The 24,385-nt window shown below is 37.7% G+C and overlaps 1 pseudogene across 1 annotated transcript; it reads right to left on the bottom strand.

Moving 5' to 3' along the window:
• Positions 1 to 10,382: 10,382 nt before the first annotated feature.
• Positions 10,383 to 15,201, bottom strand: LOC306663495 (olfactory receptor 14C36-like; annotated as a pseudogene). The gene is made up of 2 exons: positions 15,186 to 15,201; positions 10,383 to 11,202 (listed from the first exon to the last, which is right to left on the bottom strand). The product of its transcript is annotated as an olfactory receptor 14C36-like (transcript).
• Between the last annotated feature and the right edge of the window lie 9,184 nt (positions 15,202 to 24,385).

The following is a 24,385-nucleotide window of genomic DNA, read 5'->3' as shown; positions in this document are numbered from 1 at the left end:
CTGGAAATCCATATGCAACAGAATGAAATTAAACACCTATTTCTCACCCTGCACAAAACTCAACTCAAATGGATCAAGGTCCTCAGAATCAGACCAGAGACCCTTCTTACAGATGAAAAAGTAGGTCCAAATTTTCAACATGTAGGCTTGGGATCAGACTTCCTTAACAGGACTCCCATAGCACAAGAAATAAAAGCAAGAATCAATAACTGGGATAGATTCAAACTAAAAAGCTTTCTCTCAGCAAAGGAAACTATCAGCAATGTGAAGAAAGAGCCTACAGAGTGGGAGAATATGTTTGCCACTCATTCTTCAGATAGAGCCCTAATTTCCAGAATATATAAAGAACTCAAATAACACTACACCAAGAATACTAATAATCCAATCAACAAATGGGTTAAGAATATGAACAGACACTTCACAGAAGAAGATCTAGAAGCAATCAACAGATAAAAGAAAAACATTTCAACATCTCTTAGTAGTAAGAGAAATGCAAATCAAAACTACCCTAAGATTCCATCTCACCCCAATTAGAATGGTGATTATCTAGAATAAGAGCAACAACAAGTGATGGCATGGATGTAGGGAAAAAGGTACATTCATACATTGCTGGTGGGCTTGCAAATTAGTGCAGCCACTCTGGAAAGCAGTGTGGAGATTCCTTAGCAAACATGGAATGGACCCACCATTGGACCCAGCTATCCCACTCATCGGCCTATACCCAAAGGATTTAAAATCAGCATACTACAGATATACAGTCACATTAATGTTCATAGTTACTCAATTCATAATAACTATATTGTGGATGCAATCTAGATGTCCTTCAGTTCATGAATGGATAAAGAACCTATGGTATGTATATATACAAAGGAATATTACTCAGCCACAAAAAATAATAAAATTATGGCATTTCCAGGCAAATGGATGAAATTGGAGGATATCATGCTTAATAAGATAAGCCAATTCCAAGAAAACCAAAGAATGAATGATCTCACGGATAAGAGGATGATGACACATAATGGGGGTGGGAGGGGGCAGGAATGGAGGAATGAAGGATTGTATAGAGAGAAAAGAGGGGTGGGAGGGGTGGGGGAAGGGAAAAACTACAGAATTAATCAAACAACATTACCCTATGTAAATGTATGTTTACACAAATGGTATGCCTTTACTCCATGTACAAACAGAGAAACAACATGAATCCCATTTGTTTACAAGAAAAAAAAAAAGAGGCTGGGGATGAGACTTAGTCTTCAGTAACCTTGGGTTCAGTCCCGGGTACCAAAAAATAAATAAAATAAAATAAACTATCTCTAACAATAAAAAGAATTGTAAAATTAGTGAAAAAGACAACATAATTTTAATCAATACAAGTTGAGGTGGATGAATTCAAAATGCTTCCATGAAAATTGTATACAATGTTGAATTTTTCTTCCTACAGTAACTGGTACATATTAAGATATATTATTTATATAAATACTTTGGTGTCTACCTACCTATTGTCTATCAGGTATTTTCCATGTTATACATTTTGCTTTAAAATGAATGTATATATTTTTCTTCTCTGGAATTTCTGTGCAGACTATTCTGTGAATTTTCTGAGTATACTACAAGTAAGAATAAGTTAAAGAAAATAATTTTAAACCAACCAGAAATCACCTGAGGAGCTCTCCCACACTTTATTTGCATACACCCTGCAGATGTCCACCAAGGTCTCTGTGTTCCTATTGCAAACTTGGCAATCATAGAAAATAGCATTCTGCAGTTTTAAGGACCCTCTGGACTTGCTGTGTTCTTCACAGAACTAACCATTTTTTTCATTCCTGGGCTACCTGACCCTTGGATGAGATTGCAATTGGCTGAGAAGAATAAAAAAGAATCTCAGATGTGTTTGAACACTAACTGCCAAGTACTCACTCCTGAGTGTTGTCCAATCTCCAAGTGGGAGGAGAACAGAGTCTCTCCTTGGCTTCTCCCTTCAACTGTGTCTGCACCACAGTGGATCTGTCCAGCCAGCACAGTGCCATGTGGGATGTTGGGAGCTCAGTCACCTCTGTTTTATGTTAATCTGGTGTTTGCCAGTTGAGTAGGACTCCAGGAGCTTAGAGACCTGCCTGTAATGACAGCAGAGGCCTGAGCACAGCAGCAGGCAGCAGAACCTCCAGAGCCCAGGGGAGAGGACCTGGCCATGTGCCAGCAAGGGCAATGGAAGACACAGGGGAACTCCTGTGCTTGACATTGCCCTAAATTGTAATTGAGAAACTAATGACACTGTGGATAGACTGATGGTGATCACTATGTGTTTCCATTTCTGCACTCCTTCTTAGTGTGAGTTATGGGTGTTTATGGGGATCAGTTAACATTAAGAGAGATGAGAAACTCTCAGTCACTCACCAACCTGTAAGTGAGAATCCTCTAATACTCTCTGTAGTTCAGTGGCAACATATTTTTATCATTGAGATGGAATTCATATCATATAAAATTAATCTTTGTAAGAGTTAATGATATCAATTCAGTTATTTACCATATTTTCAAAATTGTATAACTTCCAACTACATCTTGTTCCTAAATAGTTTCATTACTTCAGATGAACCATATAATCCATTGTACACATTGTCCCTATTATTCCTAATTATGGTCACTGAAAATGAGTATGTACGTTGGGTATATGAATAAAATATTTGTTAAATTTTGTATAAATAATATAATTCATTATGAGATCCTTATTCTGGTTTAGCTAAACCTAATGATTTCACTACTAATCCACCTGGTAACTTGTATCTTTCGTTCATTCCTTAAGAATGAATGACTATTTATTACATGTATATGCTGGAAACATATTCATCTACACATTCATTTTTGCACATATTTTTCTTCATTCTGCTAATATAATGAGAATGATATATTGGTATTCATATATTTTACCAACTGTGACTTCTCTGGTATACAATTAAGACTGTATGATTATATTTAATAATTATGTCCATAAACAACTCAGATGAAGAAAAACTTACTTTGATTCATGAGTTCATAATTTTATTCTGTCATTGGCCAGTTCCATTGATTTGTGTCCATGTTGTGGGTACACTGAAGAAGGACACAGCAGAGGGAAGTTGTTCAGAATGTGACTTTCAGGAAGCAAAGATAGGGAAGGGGAAATGGGTTGCAAAGAAGATGAATGCTTGCAATCCAGGTACCATCTTGGGACTGCAGATTGGAAGAGCCTATGGAAACTGAAACCCAGATTTGTGAGATACTGGAAACCTTCAGGCACACTGTAAGACTACAGGGTAGAAAATGTACTGCTTCAAACCCCTATGGCTAGATGGGAAGACACACTAACAAAATGGAAAATCAAAGGGGTGGGGGAAAGCACTCCAAACAAACCAGAATGCTCCAATTATAGACTGCATTGACAGCACAGTAGAAGAAATGCAACAGGAGTTCAGAATTTAATTAATGAAACTGCTCCATAACTTCAAGAAAGATATAAAGACTGAAATCAGAGATATGTTTCACAAAATGGAAGATAATTTAAATAAAGAGATGAAGATCCTGAAAATAAATCTAGAATAATCATTGAAATGAAGGAATCAATAAAACAAAATAAAATTCAATGGAAAGTAGCACCAACAAGGAGACCATTTGGAAGACAGAGCCTCAGGCAATGAGACAAAATATATAATATTGAAAGTTAATTTGACCACACAGAGAAGATGATAAATTGGGTGATATTTCCTCACCCAGACACAATGCCTGAGAAGCAGTTGCTGAAGCCAAGGGAGTGGATCTACTGTGACTACTTCTGGGCTGATAAGAAAGAACCCCAAAGCAATGGCACTGGGGCAGGGATTGAACTGCTGCTCCATAAAGAACTGAAGGGCAAAAAAATGCAGAAAGAAATGTCTTAGTTTGTCCAAGAGAGGATAAAGATTGAAGAGGAGTATGCAAAGAACTTGGCTAAGATCTCTCAGAATTCCTTGGCAGTACAGGAGCAAGGCTCCCTGGGAGAAGCATGGGTTTAGGTGAAGAAGAGTCTGGCAGATGAAGAAGAAATTCATCTCAAGTTCTCCACCAACCTTCACAGTAAGGTAAAAAAGCCCCTAAGACACTTTCATGAGAACTTCAAGAAAGACATGAAAAAGTGTGACCACCATATCTCTAACCTCCACAAGCAACTTGCCAGCTGCTATGCATTTGTGGAGAAGGCCCAGAAAGCTCTCACAGAGAAGCAGAGAGGCCTGGAGCTGAAGACCCAGCAGATGGAGATCAAGTTGAGCAATAAGAAGGAGGAGAACATGCACAGCAGAAGCGCACACAGGCTGGTGATGACCTCATGCTCTGTGTGGACCTCTACGACCAGGCCCAGTTCAAGTGCTTTGAAGAGATGTTGACCACCAAGAGCTGGTGTGATGGGAAGTGGAGAGGATGGAGATTATCTGGCAACATTTGTACCAGTACTCATAGCTGCAACACAAGACGGACACATGCAACCAAAGAAGAGTTGAGCTTTGAAAACTGCTTTGAAAAGTGAAACTGGGCAAACACAGAGAGTTGTGGGTCAGAGAGCACAAAATACACAACATTCACCCTGTGGACAGTAAGATCTATACATGCCTGTGTCCCCCCAGAGGTCCTGCCCAGGAGAGGGGTAGAGTGTCCCACAAAGAGGAGATGGTGCCTCATGCTTGGTGAAGCTTCCTTCCCACCCACTCTCCTGTTCACTGAGGTGAGAGCTGATGATTCCAGAAGGGTTGCCCATCTGAGGAATCCCAAATATTCCCAAACCAAGAAAACACAGCTGCATCCCTGCCCTTGTCTCCCTGACTGGAGCCCCCCAAACTCCATGCCATGCTTGTTGCTCTGAGAACAAACTGAGTCTGGAACTTTTTGGTCCCTGCTGAGTGTCATAGGGGTGGCCATCACACATTTATGCCCTTGGATGCCCGAAGGTCCATCCTCCAACTGGTCACTTTCTCTCCTTAAGGACTTTGACAGATCAGGGGAGGGCCACCTATGCCTCCAAGCCAATGTCAGAATCAGAATCATTGATAGAAGGCACCATCAACTCAGCCTGTACCTAGAATCCCTGATAGGATTCATTTTTCTCATTGCATTCTTAAAGCCCAAATCTAGCTTTTCTTGTCTACTTTTTATCCTCATGATTCTTGGGAATGCCAGTTTTCTGTCTTTCCAGACCAACCCCCTGCCAGGAGAGTTCAGGATGGAACTACCTCATTTGACATATTAGCTGCAAGTCGGAGCATTGAATCATGGTTTCTATCATACCAAACATCATCACTGAGTGTCTGGAAATTCCAATCCATCCATTACTCAGATGCTTTCTCAGTCCCCACCCTGCCCCTCTGCCCAGTCTCACTAGGGGGAGTTTTCCAAAGTTCTCAGCCAGCAAGACCTCCTTCAGCTCTGTGCATGTCCAAATGCTTTGAGGGATGGAGATGAAGCAACTCACCTCAGAAACCAGATGGGGTCTGTCTGCCATGGTATCCTGTCCATCACTGGGCTACCCTGACCAGCACTCTCCCAGGCTACCCACCACAGACTTAATGGGACTGGGTCAGTCCTACATGGGAGACAGGTTAGGACAAGTCCCCTTTGTCATTCCCCATATGGCTCCATCTGCATATGCATGATAGAGTTTGGGCTGTTGTTCCTTGTATGGGCACTGCCAACTTTCATGGTCATAGGAATTCTTTGCTATTCAGGCATGTCCTGCTCCCTGGGTGTCCAGCTCCTCTGTACTTTCCAGAGCCCTATTCCAAGTCCTCACATGGTGCCAGCACCTCCTTTCCCTCTTTCCATCTTCCCTGGAGAAGCCTGGGCCAGGTGTGATTCAAGAAGCTTTTCAACACTGCCAGTGGGTTCAGTCCATTACTTACTTTCTCTACTACAGCAAACATGATCTCCACCATATTAACCTAGAGAAACAGGCTGAGGGAACTGGGAGAAAAATATTGACATAGCGAGTAAGGAAAAATTTACACACAGAAACCCATGCTACAAGTGTCCCTCTTTCTTCATCTTTTCATCAATGTCTTTGGATTGATCCTTACATGTCCCATGTTCTATGAGCACAATTCAATGATCTTTCCCTCACTTTTACAAGCAAATAATGGATAACATTAATTTTGATGCTTTCAGCATCTCTTTCATTAAATTGGAATTGCTTTCTCATAGTTTATATTAGAAAGATGTCCGATGTACTAAAGCAAACAAGAAAAAAAAAAACTAGATGAATGATTCCAGGGCTTAACCTCTGTGGCCACCTTCTCCAGCAATGCCTCCACCTACTGAAATCTACCACCCAGTCAAGTCATTGAACCAGGATGGACTGCTGAGATACAACTTAACCTCACATTCCAATCATTTCATTCACTGCGGGTCCCCCAAGTTCCATGTCCACTTAACAATACAAAATGAATTTAGTCCATCTCCAGGCGTCACTTAGTCATAACAATTCCAGCATTTCAAAAGTACAAGTCCAAAATATCAATTGAAAATGAAGATAAACTCTTGGCTGTGACTCCCTGTAAAAATCAAAAGCAAGTTACGTACATCCTATATCCACTGGAAAACAGTAAACCTTCCAGTACAAAAGGAAATACTAGGAGCATAGAAAAAAATGGATGAGGCGTGAGGAATACCAAAATCAACTGAGCAAACAGGTCACACAAGTCCACCTGCAATTCACCATAAGGCATCCAGGACCCTTAACTGCATGTGCTATTTCCAGATAGCTTGAGCATTCCTGCACTTTTGGCCTTGCCAGTTATACAGCAAAGGGTTTTGTATTTCTTTGCCCCTCTCTGCAGCCAGCAGCTTTACTTGGCAAAGAGTCTATGCTACTTCCATGCGTTAATTCCCAGAGATTCCACTCTAACTTTGGCACACTTTAAGAGGTTCATAATTCACCCTGTCAGGGACAGCCTGCAGGGGCTCAGAAATTGATACAGTTTTCTTGGTCTCCCGGATCTTTCTATGAAGTGATGTTGGAAGCCTCCGTGACCTCTTAACTTGAGCACCCTGCAATCTTGTAGAGGCAGAACCACATAGATGTCTGCTGCCAGCTCACCACACTGGTATCCCTGAAATTACTGCCATGGTGATATCTGAATATCATTCTTGCTGAGAATGGTGAAAACACTTGCTGGGCCCCTGTGCAAGCAGGGTGCCCACAAGACACTTCTCAAGAGAATTTTCCCTTTTTCATCATTGAATATGGAATGTGTGAGGGCTTGAAATTCCTTAGATATGCTCAGCTTCTATGTACATATTTAGCATGTCTTTAGGGGCTGAATCTCCTTATAACCACAACTTCCGTTGGCCCATTTTTAAAATGATTCCTTTGAAACTCTGTCCAATATGTTTTTTAATTCTACTAACAAAAATAACTACTTTCTTAAAATGCTGTATATCTATGATAATAATATAAATATTGTAAAGACTTTATGAATCATGGAATAGTTTGATAGTTCTGGCTTTATGTTCTTAGTCATAAATATTACCTTAAAATGCTCTATAGATTATTTGGCAATATTGTTCTTTTGATGGTTAAACTCTGATCAAATTTCTAACTACAGGCTGCTCCAAAGCTTTTGTCTTCTTCAGTTTTGATTCTATGAAGAACTGACAAACATATTCATGAAACAGACTCTAACAAAGACTCCTAAATAGAGTTCCCTTATAATGGTAGATTGATTATTCACAGAAGACTTCTTTCCAATAGATACTTTTGCCTTAATTGATATTACTAAAGTCATTTTCCTGTTTCAAGTACAGTAAACAAAATAAATGTTTCTTTTAAATTCTGCAGAAGTTCATGCCACACTAATATACCCACAGTTTCCCATTATGTGACATAAGATGTGAAATATTTTGAAGTTCATATATCATTATTATTTTTTCATTTCCTGTGCCACCAAGTCTTTCAGGTTAAAACATAAGTTCACATCCAAAATCTATGTCAAGATGAATACAAATCATTAAGGTTGGTGCTTGCAATTTAATTTCTTTCAAAATTCATACATTAGGTATATACTCAATTTACCTGCCTAGCAACTCAATGATTGTTGATAAAAATCACTTATCATGGTTAAGTAAGCTATAGATTTGGAGGAAATGCACATAAAGTTTGAGTTTGAAGAATTCACCTGTAGTTCTCTGAAGGTCCTTCTACTCTAGCATTGTGAAAGAGAAGCCATTGGACAGAACTTGTGGATGGAGCTCGTGTTGTGATTGGGTCCTGTTACTGGAGGGCAAGGCTTCTGACATGAGCCAGTGCTGGGGTGATCACTGGTTCTATTTCTTCTATCCCCCTTTAAGAAATACCTCTATTAATATGTCACATAGGTTTAGGTTTTTGTATTTTCCTAGGTAATAAATACATTTAAGTTTTTTTTCCAATTGTATTCTATTAGTATAATGGTGAAAAAAATTGTTTCTCAGAATTTGGAATTTGGTGTATTGATTGTGGTTTGACATAAATATTTTTCTCATTTTTGTTATAAGTATTCCTATCCAACTTGTAATTGAGCATATATCAGTTATGATTAATATTTGACAAAGCATATCTTATTGAGGAAGCTAGAATATTTGGAGAGATATAAGTTGTTTGGGATGAAAGATTGCCACAAGTCAGGCATGGTGGCACATGCCTGCAAACCCAGTGCATCAGTTAAGGCAGGAGAGTGGGAGGTATGAAGCTAGTATGAGCAACAGAGTGAGGCTCTAAGCAACTGAGCAATATTCTGTCTCTATATTAAACAAAATAAAGTCTGGGAATATGCCCCAGTGTTCAATTGTTGTGTAAGAAAAAAAAAATAGTCTGTCTCAAGATTTAGGGAACAAGAAAAGATAGATATTTACTTAATGAATTCCAGTAAACTGAGAGTAATTTAAGAGTTGACATGGTCAGACACTGAAGCCAATTAGAGTACATCTTTTCCTAATTATCAGACATGACACATTAGCATAGATTTTACAGAATTTAAATGAGTGGATGAAGACCACCCTTAAGCAGACATGCAGCTCAGCTTCTGGGATTGTTCAATCGCACTAGGCAACTCATGGGCATAACAAAAAAGACTGGCAGTCCTCACATGTACAGGAGTCAGGGTTCTCTTCCCTTGTATATGGATTTTATTGTCAGGATGGAGGGGTGACAATGGCCCTGTATTTATTTCATGAACAAAGAGTATCTTTTTTATGTTCAGATGAAGATGGATAGAGTTATTCTTGTGATTTTCTCACATTTTTGGAGATATTTTCTTTAGGATTTGATTTTAGAATATTTTAAATGTAGTTAATTGACAAAATTATGTATTATAGTTCTTAAATACTATTTGACAATATTCTGAATAAGAACCGGTTCTGTGAGTGTAAGTATCTCCAGATTTGATAGGTAAAGTTTTCCTGTATGACCATATTTAAATATAGGTGCTGCAACATATTCAATGAGTCTTCAATATATGAAAACTCAAATAATTTCAGCAAATATATTGAATTATATATACTCATTAAAAGATGAATTGAGTCAGGCATGGTGGTGCATACCTGAAATTCCAGTGGCTTGGGAGACTGAGGCAGCAAGATGTTGAGCTCAAAAGTCACCTGATTAATAGTGAGGCAATAAGTAAGTCAGTGAGATCCTGTCTCTAAATAAAATGAAAATTTGGACAGGGATGTGGCTCAGTGGATGGGTGCCCCTGGTTTCATTCCAGGTACCCACCCATCAAAAAGAAGATGCACTGAAAAAATTATAAATTTTATGAAGGATCCATGAAAATTATGTGGCAGTTCCATAAATTTAGTTTTTACAAAAACACAGATAATAACAAGGTGATGCTTAATGCAGCTATTTCACTGATAGGACCAGAAGATCTGACCAGCTCAATTAAAGAGCAGGAATGTTTGTTTGAAGGCTCACATATCGGAGGTCTTTATCCATAGAAGTCTTTCCCCATTCATCAGGGTTCAAGGTGAGGCTGAATATCATGGTGGAAAAAGGTGGTGGAGGAAAGGAGCTCACATAATGGTGATCAGAAAGCAGAGAGTCTCCACTGTCCAGATACAAATATATACCACAAAGTCACAACACAATTTTCACCTCCTCCAGTCACACCCCACTCAGTTAATCCCCCAAGGGGATTAAATACTGACTGGGTTGAGAATATTACAACCAAATAGTTTCTCCTCTGAACCTCCTTGTATTGTCTCACACGTGGGCTTCTGGGGGACACGACATACCCAAATGAAAATGACTGATAATAGAGTAGGCAGTGTAGCTGGTAAAGACCGGAAGTGAAGAACATTGTACACAATTATGAACTTCAATCAGTAAATCAGGATGATGCTGAAAAGCATCTTTACCTTTTTCCTGAGGAAAACTGTCTTCCCATGATTCTCATCACTGCTTCCTTTACCTGTTTGTTCCTGAGACTGTAGGTGAGAGGATTCAAGAAGGGAGGAACCATGGTGTAGCAGGCAGAGAGAATCAAGTCCTGGAGTATGTCAGAGGTTGCTGAAGGCCTCAGGTACACACTTGTGCTGGAGCTGAGGAAGACGGACACCACGAGGATGTGAGGGGTGCAGGTGGAGAAGGCCTTTACTGAGGCTGTGGTGGGAGATTTCAGCAGAGTAGAAAATTTGTGAATATATGACATGATTTTTAAACCAAAGCAGCCCCCAGCAAGTACTATAATAGAGACTAGAATAAGGATCTTGTTGCTGGTAGTGTCAGAGCAAGAGAGTCTCAGCAGAGAGGGGACATCACAGAAGAACTGATGGATCATGTTTGACTGGCAGAAGGACAGCTGAAAGGTGTTCCCAGTGTGCACACCTGCATACACCAGGCCACTGAGCAGGGAAGCCAGGGTCATGCAGACACAAAGCTGAGGGTTCATGATGATGTGGTACTGGAGGGGCTAGCAGATGGCCACATAGCAGTCTCAGGCCATGATGGAGAGAAAAAGAAGTTCAACACATGCACAAAAAAGACTAAGAAGATCTGGGTTTCACAGCCACCCACTGAAATGGCCCTGTTGCCAGTGATGGAGTTGACACAGGCATTAGGGACATCAGTAGAAATGAAGCACATGTCCAAGATATACAGGTTCCTGAGGCAGAAGTACATGGGTGTGTGCCGGTTTTGGTCAGCAGTGTTGACAGTGGCAATGAGCATGTTCCCTCAAAAAGTACTCAGATAGTTCACTGTGAAAAATGTGAAATTAAAGAGACTCATATTCCAGCCATCAGGAGAGCCCAGGAGGAGAAATTCCATTACCATGGTGGAATTGGCCATTTTACAGGATATTCTCTTTGGGAAGATAAAAAGACAATAGGAAGAAAAAAATCTGATTAATACATTTATAGTACATATTCATGTCCAAGGTGTTTCCCTGCACAAAAAAGGAAGGTCACAGGGCTGGGGATATATCTCAGTTGGTACAGTGTTTGCCTCCCAAGCACAGGCCCTGGGTTCAATCCCCAGTACTGGAAAAAAAAAAAAAAAGAAAAAAGAAAAGAAAAGGAAGGTCCCCCCTTATTTTCTCATATGTTTGATCGTTTTTTGTTTGTTTGTTTGTTTGTTTGTTTGTTTGCTTAGTCACTTTGCCTATCAGGGCTTTCAGAAACATGAATCAAATGTACATTCTCTTAATTGCCACTCTCTATGCAGATCCAGATCCACCTTGCTGTCATCAACCTATTCCCATTCCTGTGATATGGCAAAGCAGAGGACATGTAGACAAATTCTTGCAAATACATCAGAGCAGGACTCATACTGCTTTAAGTAAATGAGAAGAAAAGAAAAAAACATTTGTGGAACATCATTGACCTTTAAAAAATAATGCAGAATATATGACTTTCTTCCAGGAAAGTGGGAAACTCCAGGGACAGGGAAGTGAATCTAAGAGAAGCCAGTGTTCTTATGCCTTTTGTCCACAGGGTGTTCCCTAATTTTTTGCCATGAGCTCAACTCCTAGAAGAAAATTGCAAATAGCTTTTTTTGTTGAAATCAATTCCTTAAGACAACATTCACCTTGCTTCTTTCAAGGTGTGTACTTTGATTCAATTTTCAGCAGCTCTGGATTCTTGACTCTGATGACCTTGAACACAGAGGTTGTTAGGTCCTCTATCCAAGTTAAACTTTTGAAAGAATAGTTCAGTAATATAAAGATTTTTAAAGTTACTGTATCTCTTCTCTTTTAATAAAACAATTTTCCCCTGGCACTTCAGAATATGAGAAACATCGTACTGTTATATCATGATAGCATTTTATGTGCTTGCAAATTGAGAATAACACTGAATTTCACAGAAAAATTTGGCATAGATTTTCATCAAGTGACACAACTTTATAGTCTCCTAAAACTAATGATAGTTACAAAAGATCTTTGTTTTATAATTATGATAACTGGGTGATGATGGAGTGGTAGTTTTTGTTTGTTATACTCTGAAAACATTCCAAAATAATGTAAGTAGAGTGCATGTGTGTCCAGAATGATTTGATATGCTTACGAGCTTTAATGGGTGTAAAATCTATTTCAGTAAAATTACATTTCCCATAGGTTCTAACAAACTATGGCCTCCTTTTTACATGTGCCCGGAAAGTATGACTCAATTTTCTCTATCATGATTTCCATGCAGAAATAGCACCATAATCATAAAGGCACCATTATTTCAGCATCTCATTCTCATCAATGGTTATTTGATTGTAGTAGGTAGCTGCATCCACCGACATGGGGAATTATGAATTATCATCATGTGAAGAGAATGATGTTCCCTTTAGTCAGGTCATTACAACTTCTTTATATTCAAATAATGCCTCCCCCAAACATTAGATCATATACTCTAAATAGAAAATATTTCTAAATATTCATTACTTTTACTTCCCAGTATATGTCTTAGTTTAAGCCATGATATGAAGTGGCATGGAACAAATAAGCTATATTAAAAGTGAGATTTATTATTATAACAATGCAGATCCTTGACCTCAGCAGATTTAACACCTTTTAGTAAATGCACCAAATAACTATAATCATCCTGTGAATTTCCCAAAATTATTTCAGAGTTCATGACAATATTTTCAGCAAAAGCCAAGTACCTTTATCTCAATGTGTATCTTAATTATTTAAGTAGGTTTTAGGAGAAAAGTGATGAAAAGTCCAAATTGCTTTTTCATATTAACTATAAAGGTAAATTGAATGATGTGTCCCCATTGCGTTTGATCATTTCTAGATAGAGTGCATCCCTCAGCGCAGGTGTGCAGGTCTGCAGCCCAGGGTCTGGGCATGACCTGCAGGACTTGTCCTCAGCTCTGCCATCATGCCTCCCATGACCTCCCAAGACTCCCATGCAGAGCACTTGCAGGAGTTGCTCACCTCCTTTTCTGCAGGGCCACCTATCAGAGTGGGCATTAGTCAATGCTCTGTAATTTAGCTAACACCATCCTCTTCCACAAATTAAAACTGAGAACATTACTTATCACTGTATCCACTGTTAATAATGTTTTCTCCTTAGTGTTTTTACTGCATGAACTTGGATTCCTTTGTACTTAGGACAATTTGCCTTTGTCTCATTGATACATCGCATTTCCTTCCTTTCTTCTCAATGGTATCATGATCATTTAAAAGACACTGATTGTAATCCTTAACAAGAAAGATTTTCCTCATAGGCATAACACTGCTGCAGCAGCTCAGACAAGCTCAATCCTGAGTCACCTACATCACCCTTTCCTCTGCCCTTTGTAGACCTGGGTCCCACTCAGCATCTTGCACATTAACCACACTCACATATAGAAAAGTGACCTTCCTGCTGAGCCTGTCTGCACTCCTCTGAAGTGTGAGAGTCTTCCAGGGTCAGGGGTGGGTGGCCAGAAACAAATATGTTGCTGTTAATTTCAGAGTCATGGTGAAGTTGAAATGGTCCTACTCAGGCTACCTGCAATCTTATCTGATCCCCAACTCTGTTCCTCCTGGAAATAAACTTGAAACTCATACTTCAGTGACACTCTTGTCACAGCTGGCAGAGCCCCTTTTTCTACTGTCACATAATGATCTGATATTCCATTATAATGTATGGAACTAGAAAGGAGGCTCACATGCAACTTTCCTCTGTAACCTTCTTCATAAACTCTAATTTATTTTTCCACATATCTGTTTTCTTTAAAAATTGGCATATCATACTAAATTGCAGGAAAAGAGTATGTGTTCATCACCCCCACAATAGTGTCACACATCTATGACTTTTAGAAAATGTTCATTTTTTACACATGTAGTAGAAATGACATGACTTCCTGCCTAGGAATTAGTCAGTAAATATATTGTCACATTAATAACTAACCAGTAAGGTGGACTGATTTTATTCTACTGATATACAAATGAATAGCACCCAAATAGGCTTTAGACTATCTTCACTTCTGTAACAGATAAGGTCAGGCTGCATTGAAATAATGAAAGCCTAACCCCCCCATACATTCATTTATAAGGTAAAATATAAAGCAGTAGTTGATCAAAGGACATTATTGATGACATAATGTTGGCCACAGCTATTCCAAACACTGGGTTTTAGGGAAATAAGTAAATGATTAGTGTCTTTACATAATGTAATTACACACTCCTGAGTATCGCATGCTGCCAAGGTGAATAGAACAGTCTCTCCTTGGTTTCTCTGTCTGAAGCCAGGGTGGACCTGTCCAGCCAGCACAGTGCCAGGAGGGATGTGAGGAGCTCAGTCACCTCTGCTTTATGTAAACGTGGTTCCCAGCTAGAGGATGCAGGGCCCTTGGGGGGACCAGAGCACAGCCTGCAGAGACAGGTGGAGGCCAAGCACACCAGGAGGCAGCAGAATATCCAGAGAACAGGGGAGAATGCTGGCCACATGACAGCATGTACAGTAGATGGCACAGGGGAGTCCTCTGCTGGGCATTGACCTACATCATTGGTGAGAAGTGAGTAGCACTGAGGAGAGGCTGATGGGCTCACTGTGTGTTCTCAACTCTGCCTACTACACCTCAGTGTGAGTTAGTGGTGTTTATGAGGATCAGTTAACATTAGGGTGGTGAAAGCTCTCACTCTCTCACCAACCTGCAAGTGGGAATCATCTAACACTGTGTGCAGTTTTGCAGAAAATCTCTTATAATTCAGATGAAATCCTCCTGATATGAAATTTACCTCTGTAAAAGTTCATGGTTATCAGTTCAGTGTCATTTTCCACAGTACAAAATTGTACAATTCCAAATACCTCTTCTTCCTAAATACTTTTATTAGATCAGATGAACTGTCAAATCCTTTACACACACTGTACCTTTTATCTCTAATTGCAGTCACTGGAAAACACTAAATTCACTATGAATCTTTACCTTTCTGTGAAATCTCATAAAAATAATCATTCAATATATGATATCTTTTTCTGGCTTGACTAAGCCTAAAGTTTTCAAAATTAATCCAACTTGTAGCATGTATCATTAGTTCATTCCCTATGGATGAATGTCATTCCACTATATATATATATATATATATATATATATATATATATATATATATATGTTATATAAAAATATGTATTTTAATAAATACATTCATAAGTGGACATATTGTTCTTCATTCTGTTAATAAAATGTGGCTCATTTATTGGTTCTCATATGTTTTGGCATCATTAATATTTCTGTTACACATTCTGTGCACTGTTTGATTATGTTGAGTAATTGTGTGAGTCAGCTTGGCATTTTTTTGACCACAAACACCTGGTCAAAAAATAAAGAAACAATCAAAAAATATCATTTCAATAAAGCAACTAAGATGAGGGGAAGCACATTTTGGTTCAGTGGTTCAGAGACTTAATCTCATTGACTAATTCCATGGCATTGTACCCATGGTGTCAGCACATTAAGGAAGGACCCAGCAGAGGGAAACTGCTCTGGATGTGGCTACAAGAAAGGAACGAGAGGGAAGATGAAAGGGGCTACAAGAATGAGGAATACTTCCAGGGCTTTACCCCCGTGGCCTCCTCCTCCAACAATGCCCCATATGCATAAAGATATGATCTAGTCAATTCATTCAAACGAGGATGAACTGATTATTTTGCAACTCTCACAATCCAGTCATTTTACTTTTGAAAATTTCTGTCTGGACTCAGGGGCTTTTTGGAGACACCTCACTTAATATCCCCTGCTAGTCCTCCAAAACTCTTGTTCCTTTAACAATGCAAATGGATTTTAGTCCATCTTCAATGGTTTCACAGTGTTTAAAATTCCAGGATTTCCCCAAAGTTTAAGAGCACAATCTCACCTGAAACTGAAGGTAAACTCTTGAATGTAAACCCCTGTGAAAACCAAAAGAAAGTCTCATAAATTCAATATCCACAGGTAGAGAGCAAACCTTCCCATTCCAAACAGAAATAATAGGGCTATTGAAACAAAGGGTGGATCAGAGGAAAAAAAAAAAAAAACAGTTAAGCAAACATAACTCCACCTGCAATTCCTCATTAGCATCTAGGACCCTTGACTGAAAGACTTTATTTCCAAAGAGTTTGGTAATTACTGTCCTTTGGTCTTGCTAAGTGGAGAGAAAGGAGGATCTTTTTCGTGGCTCCTTCTGTAGGTATACACTTTTCCTGACAGGCAGGTCATGCTACTTGAACATATTAATTTTGGGGAATTCCATTCCAAATTAGGCTTCACCCTCACAGCTTCACATATTACCATATCAGGGGCAGCCTACAGGACCTTGGATCCTGCTACAGTTTTCCTGACCTCTAAGGAATTTCTTTGAGATGATGGTGGAATCCTTTATGACCCTTAACTTGACCACCCTGTCTTCCTGTAGAGCCAGTAGCACATAAATATTGTTAAAGCCTCCTGCCAGATGACACCATAGTTTAGTCCCTGAAACTGCTGCCATGGTCGTTTCTGAATGTCCTCCTTGCTGTTCATAGTAATCTCACTTGCTGGGCCCCCTGTGCAAGCATCGTGACACCAAGACACTTCTTGAGGGAATGTTTCCCTCCAATTCCTTGAGTCTGCAAGGGATGTAGTCTTGCAATTGTCTTAGATGCTCTCAGTCTCCTTCCTGAGGTCTCGTTATGAAGTACTTGTCATCTCTAAAGGGACTGCATTCTCTTTACCAGCACAACTTCCTTGGCCCCAGTTTTTAAAATGATTATTTTTAACTATGAGTACAATTTAGTTCTTATCTCTACTCATATAAACAACCACTTTCATACAATGCTCTATGTATATGCTATTGATACAAATATTTTAACGGCGTTGTAAAAATTGAAAAAATCTGATGGTTCTAACAAAATGTAGTCAGTCTTGAATATGCCTTTTAAATGCAGTATAGTAGCATCTAGTACATTGTCTTTTTGGTGGCTGAACTCTCATCAAATTTCTATCTTTTGACTATACTAAGTTTCGTGTTCTGTATTTTTTATTTCATAAAACACTGACAGACATTATCACAAAAAGTCTCTAGAAAGTACTCTCATGTATAGTTTCCTCATAAGGGTAGACCTGATATTTTGAAAACCTGGCTTTCCAAAATATATCTTTGACATAAGTGATACTAATGTAAAAATTCTATTCCTTATTTCAAAACTAGTGAGCAAAGTAAAAAATTTTTGCAGGATTCTTCATAAGTTCCATGTGATAATCACACACTTATGGGTTCTGCATTATTTGAAACAGATGTGACATCCCATGGAGTCATTATATCAATAGTTCATTTTTTTCCCTTCGCCTTGGCCACACAGTTTTTCAATATAGAATATAAGTTAAATGTCTGAAAACATTCATCAAAGGGACATCTCTCAATTGGTCTGGTGATTTGGATTCAATTTATTTCCAACCTTATCCATTAAATTTAAACTTAATTTACCTGGCAACCTTACAGCATGGAAAACTCATGAGTTAGGATTCAGAGAGCTATAGTTCTAGACAAAATGCAAGTAATGTGGAGGTTGCAGAATTCATCTGGGGTCCTCTGAAGGTCCTTCTGCTCTAGCAGGGAACTTTCGATCAGTGAGAACTAGAAGCCATGGGACATAGTTTCTGGATGGAGATTGCTTGCTGGTTGAATCATGTCACACCAAGTCAAGGTTTCCTGCATCAACAGCACTGGGGTGCTTATTGGTTCCCAAGGAAACAAGTGTTTCCTTGTCAGCAAACTTTAAGAAATGACTTTGATAATCAAACACATGCATTAAGGCTTTTGTAATTTCCAAGGTAATAAATGCATTTTTGTTTAAAGGTTATAAGAGAAAAGTACCAGGTAACATTTGGAGGAAACCCATGTTTTTCAGCAGCTATCTCAAACCAGACAAAAACAAGCTAGGAGGGCCTGGAACAACATATTTGAACTTCTGAAAGAATATGAATGCCAAACAAGAATCTTATACCCAGCAAAGCTAACCTTCAGATTTGATGAGAAAATAAAATTCTTCCATGATAAACAAAACTTAAAAGAATTTACAAATAGAAAACCCACTACAGAACATTCTCAGGAAACTATTCCATGAGTAGTAAATGAAAAAGTACAATGTAAGTCAGTAAAGGGAAGAATTGCCGTAAAGGAAAAGCCAATCAAAGGAGAAACCTTTGAACACAAAAAAAAGGAAAATTGGTCAACAATGCAAATCACATATCAATAATAATCCTAAATGGTAATGGCCTAAATTCATCAATCAAAAGACATAGACTGGAAGATGGGATGAAAATGAAAGACCCAACAATATGCTGTTTTCAAGGGACATATCTCATAGAAAAAGACATACAGAGACTAAAGGTAAAAGGATGGGGAAAAAACTACCATGCATGCGGACTCAGTAAAAATGTGGGTGTTACCATCCTTATATTAGATAAAGCAGATTTCAAGCAAACTTGGTCAGAAGGGAAAAAGAAGGACATTTTATACTGTTCAGGGGAATCATAAATTATCAAAACATAGCAATCATAAATATATGTGCCCCATACAATGGCACAACCATATATGTCAAACCTTCTCAATACGAGGAAGAAAATAGACCACAATACAATAATACTGGATGAGTTCAAAATACTGCTCCTACCACTGAATATATATCCCAAACAACAATTGAGCAAAGAAACCATGGAACTCAAAAACACAATCAATAAATTAGAATAAACAGACCTATATAGAATATTCCATTCATCAACAAGCAAATATACTTTCTTCTCAGTGGCAAATGGATCCTTCTCTAAAACAGAACATATGTTATTAAATAAAGCTGCCTTTAGTAAATACAAATAAAATAGTCATTTTCCTGTATTCTATCTGATCATAATGGAATGAAAGTAAAAATAAATGATAATATAAAAGACCCAAAGTACTCCAACACCTGGAGACTACATAATACACTATTGAATGATACGTGGATAGCAGGAGACATCAGGAAGAAGATAAAAAGATTTTTTAAAAGTAAAGGAGAAAAATTTAAAACATATCAAATTGTAGGGGTCACCATGAAAGCAGTACTAAGAGGAAATTCATTGCATGGAGCACATTCAATAAAAAATAGAAAGTCAACAAATAAATGATGTAACATTACATTATAGGGTCCTAGAAAAGTAAGAAAAGATGAACACAAAAAGTACAAGAAGACAGGAAATAATAAAAATCAGAGATGAAATTAATAAAATTGAAATGAAAAAACACAATTTTAAAAATTGACAAAACAAAAAGGTGGTTCTTTGAAAAAGTAAATTGATAAACCCTATGAACACTAATTAAAAGAAGAAGCAAAAATTCAAATCACTAAAATTCGTGATGAAAAAGGAAATATCATGATAGACACCTTTGAAATATAAAGAATAATTATAAGCGATTTTGAAAGTCTATACTCAAACAAAACAAAAAATTTCAAAGAAACTGACAAATTTTTAGAGCCATGAGATTCTCCCAAACTGAATTAGGAGGACATACACAATTTAAGCAGTTCAAATTCAATCAATAAAATAGAAGAAGTCATCAAGAGCCTACCAACCAAGAAAAATCTGGGACAAGATGGAGGCTCAGCTGAGTTCTGCAAGACCTTTAAAGAAGTACTAATGGCAAGACTCCTCAAAATATTCCATTAAATAGAAAATGATGAATGGTTCCAAATTCAATCTATGATGCTAGTATGAGTCTGATACAAAACCAGACAAAGACATATCAAAGAAAGAAAACTTGACCGATATCCCAAATATTTGCAAAAATCCTTAACAAAATTCTGGAAAATCATGTACAAAATCATAGAAAAGATAGCACACCATGATCATGTGGGGTTCATCCTAGGGATACAAGATTAGTTGCATACCCAGAAATCAAAAAAAGTAATTCATCGCATCAACAGACTTAACCTTAAGAATCATGATTATTTTAATTGATGCAGAAAAAGCATTTGCTAAAATAGAGTACCTCTTCATGTTCAAACCACTAGAAAAAATAAGGATAGTAGGAACACACCTCAATGTTGTAAAGCTATCTATGATAAGTACAAGATCAGCATTATCCTAAATGGAGAAAAACTGAAAGTATTTCTTCTAAAATCTGAAACAAAACTTGGATGCCATCTTTCACCATTTCAATGAAACATCATTCTTGAAACACTAGCCAGAGAAATTATGCAAGCCAAAGAAATTAAAGTGATAGGAATAAGAAAAGAAGAACCCAAGCTATCACCCTTTGCCAATGACATGATTCTACATTCAGAGGATACAAAAAAAAAAAAAAAAAAAAAAAAAAAAAAACTCCTCCAGAAAACTTCTAGAACTAATACATCAATTCTTCAAAGGAGCAGGATATAAAATCAACATTCATTTATCTAATGCATTTCTATTCATGAATGTTGTATCTTCTGAAAGAGAAATTAGAAAAACTACTCCATTCAAAATAGCCTAAAAATAATTAGGAATAAATCTAACAAAAGAGATGAAAGACCTGTACAATGAGAACTACAGAACACTAAAGAAAGAAACTGAATAAAACCTTAGAAGATGGAAATATCTTCTACATTCCTGGATAGGCATAATTAATATTGTCAAAATGCCCATACCAAAGGTGCTATACAGATTTAATGCAATTCCAATTAAAATCCCAATGAAATTCCTCATAGAAATAGAGAAAGCAATCATGAAATTCATCTGGAAGAATAAAAGACCCAGAATAGCGAAAGCAATCCTAAACAGGAAGAGTGGTACAGTAGGTATAACAATAGCAAACCTTAAACTATACTACAGAGCAATAGTAACCAAAATGGCAAGGTATTGGTATCAAAATAGACATATAGACCAATGGCACAGGATAGAAGGCATGGAGACAAACCCACACCAATACAGTTACCTCATAATAGACAAAAGTGCCAAAAACATTCAATGGAGAAAGGATAGCCTCTTCATCAAATGGTGCTGGGAAAACTGGAAATACTTATGCAATACAATAAAATTAAAACTATCTCTCACCCTGAATGAGACTCAACTCAAAAGGGTCAAGGACTTAGGAATTATACATGAGACTCTTCACCAAACAGAATAGAAAGTAGGCCTAAATCTTCATTAAGTTGGCTTAGGACCAGACTTCCTTAACTCTTAAGACTCTCAGAGCTCAAGAAATGAAAGTAAGAATCAATAATTGAATGTATTCAAACTAAAAAGTTTTTTCTCAAGAAAGGAATCAATCAATAATGTGAAAAGACAGCCTACAGAGTGAGAGAAAATCTTTTCCACATGCACTTGAAATAGAACACTAATCTCCAAATTTACAATGGACTTAAAATTTTTATACCATAAATACAAAGAAACCAATAAATAAATGGGAAAAGGAACTGAGCAGATACTTCATAGAATAAGATATACAGGTGATCATCAAGTATACGTAAAAGTGTTCATTATCTCTAGTAATTGGAGAAGTCTAAACCAGCTGAAGATTTCACCTAACTCCAATTAGATTGACTATAATCAAGAACACAAGAAATAATAGGTGTTGGTGAGGATGTGGGGGAAATGTCACACTCATACATTTCTGGTGGAGTTGCAAATTGGTGCAACCACTCTGGAAAGCAGTGAGAAGATTGCTCAGAAAACTTGGAATGGACCCACTTTTATCCAATTATTTTACTCCTCAGTTTATACCCAAAGACTTAAAATCAGCATACTACAGGAACACAGCTACATCAATGTTTACAGTTGCTCAATTCATAAGGGCTAGATTGTGGAACCAATATAGAAGTTCTTCAGTTGATAAATGCAGAAAGAAACAGTGGTATATATACACAACGGGATATTATTCAGCAATAAAGAGGAATAAAATTATGGCTTCTGCAGGTAAGTGGATGGAATTGGAGAATATCATGCCAAGTGAAATAAGGCAATCCCTAAAAACTAAAGGCAGAATATTTTCTCTGATAAGTGGAAGATGATACATAATGAGCATTGGGGAGGTAAAGAAAAGAATGAAGTTTGGATTGTGTAGAGGGAAATGAGGGTGAGGGGCAGGGAGGAAATGGGGGAAGGAAAGATCATCATTACCCTAAATACATGTATGATTACATGAATGGTGTGAATCTACATCATGTACTGTTAGGAGCTCAAATTAAGAACAGACTGATCACCACTGAGAAGTCCAAATTGAGAGTCTTTATTAAACCAGCCAGCTGAGTGTCCCACACAATGCCCCAGAAATGGCTATTGGGAGAACAGCTGCAACCACAGAGTTTCAGGGGTTTTATATCATAAGTCAGTACATAATTCGTAAGTGCCTTTTGCTATGACTTAAAATTACAAACTAATATCTTGAGATCTGAAATCCTGAGCAGACGGGGTTAGTGGGTCAAAATGACCTTTTGTAGGTACAAATTAAAGAATGGATACTAATGTCTAAACAATTGCAGTTGACATCACCATTGACATGGTACATTGTTTCAGAAAATAGGAAATAAATAGAGACCAATTTTTATTATACAAAAATTGTCTTTTTGTCATTTTGTATTGCCAAGCAAGTCATGTTATGAAACTCCTAAATGGTACAGAGGTGTGGTATTCCCAAGGGAGAAGCTAAGAAACTGTAGATGGACACAGAGGACTGGCTTACCCATGGGAGAAGCATTTCCTGTGTAACATGGAGTCTCAGAGCAAAATGGAGTGTGCTCAGTCATTGCCCATATAGCCTGTTCTAGAACATGTTCATGGAGTCAAATCTGTCAGCCAGTCACAGTACAGCCATAAAAATGAACAGTTGTATCCCCCAAAATACAAATGGGTTATCTAAAGAGAAAAAAAAAAAAAAAAGGAAATGCCTTTATTAATTGATCACATAAGTTTAATCTAATTTATTTTCCTAGGTAATAAAAACATTTAGGTTTTTCTCCACTTTTTTTCTATTAGTGTACTGGTGAACAAAATTGTTTTTCAGTATTTGGAATTTAATGCATTGAATTTGACAATGCATAAACAATTTTTCCCATTGTGTTATGTAAGTATTTCTGGATAACTTGACATTCAGAATATATCAGTTATAATTAATGATTAGCCCAGCATATGCCAGCGAGGACACTAAAATATTTGGGGAAAAATAACTTGTGTGAGATGATGTGTTGCCATAAACTGGGCACAGGTGTGCTCACCTGCATCTCAGTGGCTCAGCAGTCTAAGTTATGAGGATCTCAGGTTCAAAGCCAGCCTCAGCAACTTATGAGGTCCTAAGGACTTAGAATAACCCTGTTTTCTGTAATAAAATAGACAAAGGGCCAGGGATGCATCCTTGGGTTCAAAACCTACCAAAAGCAATAATTAGAAAAAAAAAAAAAGATTGCCACAAGTACAGAGAGAGTTTTACTTAATGAATTCCAGTAATCTGAGAGAAATTGTGGAGTTGACATTGTCAGACATCTTGGGCAGTCAATTACAGTCCATCTTGTCTTCATTATCGGGCATGATACAGTAGCATAAATATTTCAGAAGTAAGGTATATGGGAGGAAAACCCTCAGATGACTGACCTGCAACACATCCCTATGGTTTGTTCCCAGATGCTGGGTCAATCATGAACATAAAAAAAGACTGACAGCTGTCACAGCTGGGGAATCCTAGGGTGCTTTTCTCAGTGGATGTGTTTGACTCTTGGGATATAGGGTGTGGTACCCATGGCTCTGTTTACTTCATCCACAAGGAATTCTTCCTTTTTCATGTTCCAAATGGAGAGGAGTATTATTGTGATTCTCTATACATTTCTGTTTATAAATTCTTTAGGATTTGATTTTTATATGCTTTCAAATAATTAAGTTGGCACAATTATGTATCACAGTGCTTTCAAATTTGTTTAGTACTTCTCTGAATAAGATTAGCTTATGTGAGTATAGGTCATCTTCATGTTTTATTTG

This window comes from Sciurus vulgaris, assembly GCF_902686455.1.
Source record: "Sciurus vulgaris genome assembly, chromosome: 6".
Taxonomy (NCBI): domain Eukaryota; kingdom Metazoa; phylum Chordata; class Mammalia; order Rodentia; family Sciuridae; genus Sciurus; species Sciurus vulgaris.
Note: the sequence above shows the minus strand (reverse complement) of the source record. Positions and strands in the feature narration are given on the sequence as shown.